This window comes from Terrapene carolina, unplaced genomic scaffold (assembly GCF_002925995.2).
Source record: "Terrapene carolina triunguis isolate 2854851 unplaced genomic scaffold, T_m_triunguis-2.0 Scaffold93, whole genome shotgun sequence".
NCBI classification, from domain to species: Eukaryota; Metazoa; Chordata; order Testudines; family Emydidae; genus Terrapene; species Terrapene triunguis.
Genome location: NW_020664444.1, coordinates 8974734 through 8977699, shown reverse-complemented (window position 1 = coordinate 8977699; position 2966 = coordinate 8974734).

Sequence of the window (2966 nt, the reverse complement as noted above, 5' to 3'; positions counted from 1 at the left end):
GGTGCCTTTTTTCGACTCATTTGATCCAGTCAGCTTCTCCTTACCAAAAGATAAAACCACTTTAAAAAAAGCCTAGAACCCACCAGGCAGCAGGAATGGAAAGCCATTTTGTTAAACATGTTTTGGCATCAATGATCTTGTGACTGTAACTTTTAATTTAACTTTAGCATCCGATCCAGTTAGCGTCAAAATGCATCCATCCAAACACTTGCAAAGAATGGGAGTTTGTCATTGGTTTGCCAGCAATGGAGCCCACTGCCAGAGGAGCGGTCAGAGTTCTGATCTAATAACTGGTGCTCCTTCACTGTCCGGCAGGGACCGGGAGCACCGCAGAAGCAGCCCCTGTGGGAAGGGCACCTGATGCGGTTCAGGGTGCTCAAGAGAACGGGGCCAGTCTGACAATCGTCTCATCCACAGATGGCAGGGAGGGATTTTTGGAGTGGAGGGGATGGAGAGTAAACAAAAAAGGGCATTTTGTGTCAAAGAAAAACTAGGAACAAGAACAACGACAAAAAGTCCTCCCCAAAAACTGCACATGGAACCTTAATGCTGACTATACTTTGAATCCCATATACTTCTCTGCTCAGAACATATGGTGCTATGTTTAATAGCCCAGCACTGCCAATTGGGGACTATTAGGGTGGGTTCTTTTCCCAGTGTAAATGTTGCAGAATATAAATTGTAATTAACACCGATGCCAAAATAGCACTTAGAGAAAATAAGCACATTATTAACATCTGGTGACTCCTGCCTGGAGTGCAGAAGCAGCGGAAATTCTCACTCGCAGTCAGGAGGCTCTGTAGCAGGGATGCAGAGCACGGTCCCACCGTTTGGGGGTGAGGATTCTTTTCGGTCCCTTTAGCATAACCTGAGGTGCGACTGGCTGGCCTTTCCTAGCCCTTATTCTGAATGTTGCGGTTCATATTGAGAACACAGACCTGCTCACGTGAATACAGATGTCTAAGCATCATGCCACGGGCAATACAATAATGGTCGTATACATACTTGATAAAGGGATCCACTCCCATTTTATCTAGAGGTAGGAAAGCATACAGTATCTCTTTACAAAGGAACTGACCTACATGAAGCATATTTTATCACACCAACACAGTTTTTAAAAGAAAGGACTAGGAAAAGCATGGACCTATTAGAACATACCTTTTTGAACAATAGAGCCAGATCTGAATCGATTTTTTTCTGCCAATTCAGCAGATATCACAGAAATCAGATCCTTCCAGCAGGAAGAAAATGGGAGCTGGAAGTTTCCTCGTAACTAGAATCCACTGAGCCATCTCTTAACGGTGCCCCATTGCTTGTTAGAAAGAGAAATCCCTGCTCAAGTGCAAAAGGGCTCTTACCTATAGCATTCAGGCACCACACTATGCACTACTTGAGGCCGCTGTTTATTGGCTAGGATAGTTCCCATTATGGACTGAATATCAGAGAACCGTCTCCAGACCTGTACCCACTCAGCTTTCCCTCTGCTCCACACTGAAGTTGCTAGGGGTTCAGGAGGAAAAGAAATGCAGCTTTAGTGATGCTTCAATATCTCCTCATTACCTAACCCCAATAATCTGTGTTGGAGAAGGGATCTACTCAGCAACTGCACAGAGCGGTCTTACCTGGACAAAGCAGTAATTTATTTTCCTGACCCCCTCCCCCCCAAAAAAAGTACATCTGCTTTGGGAGGGAGAAAGGAGCCCAGCCTGACAAAGAAGGGGGCTCAACCAAGCCACAGATACAAGAAGAGGTTGGAAGAGAGAGACAGGATTCTGGAGACAACTAGATAGAAAACAGTGGTAGGACCCTAGCAAAGGGGTAACAGCTACCTACCTACCCATGCTTAACGGAACCCCCAACCCCCCTCACACACACACACACAAGTCAGGGATATTTTGGAAACCTAGTTTAGTTCTGGAGCACCTCATCCAGTGGCCCAGCGGCGAGGGCTCTGGCTAAAGCTGCTGAAATGCTACAGGGCACCTGCTTCACGTAAAAGCATAAAACCCATCTGCTAATTTATTTAATAGCTCCAAGACTAGCAGCTCGCACTCCCACACCCTTGCTAGCCAATCTGTCCTGTGGGAAGGGAAAGGGAAAGAGAGCTTCAATCTGGAAGTCCCACTCAGTGAAGGGGCTGCTGAAAAGAGAGTGTACAGAAAGAGAAGGCAAAAGTTAACTACTTGATGCTCTTAAAGGTAAGGGTGAGCTCTAAAGCAAAGAGGAGTACAAATGTGCTCCGATGGGTTAATTTGGTAATATGCAGCCTCACTCTTAATAAATGGTGAATGCTGAGAAAGTATCAATGAGCACATGTATAGTTAGGTCCTCTTTGTACACATATGGGTTGCATCAGGCTGGCCCATGATTTAACGTGTAGGACAGGATAAACAAGTCTGGAAATTTTTAAGCAGTGGGAAGAAGACTAGAGAAAAGTGTCTGAAGCCTGCGTAAAGATCTATTCTGCTATCCAATCCACCCTTTGAAACCATGATGTTTTTGACACCGTTCCCAGTAGCCACTGCTTATGAAACTATGGCACTGCTGTGTAGGAAACACTGACTAGCTGATTCTGTGATGTCACCCATGGACGTGCTGAGTTCCCAAGCAGTGATGTCACAGCACAGCTGTTTGCCATACCACTGGATAGAAAGTGTTCAAACTCAAATGGATAACCTCTAAGGAAAAGATTAGCCCCACATTTTACCATGGAATATTCCACTTCAAGGGAAATCCTACCACCACCTAGAACATTTGTACTAAATACGCGCACTCTGGCTTTTGGCACAGCGATTTGACCCTTTAGAAAGTGCTACATCAATAAAGGCACTCTGAAAAGTGATCCAGCCCACTACAAATTCCTAAGGACATTCAGTAGAGCAGGCAAGGCTAATGAAGTTACACTTTGAAAATACTCCATACAATCTCTGAAATCATGCACATGATTTGGGGATAGAGCTGGTCCA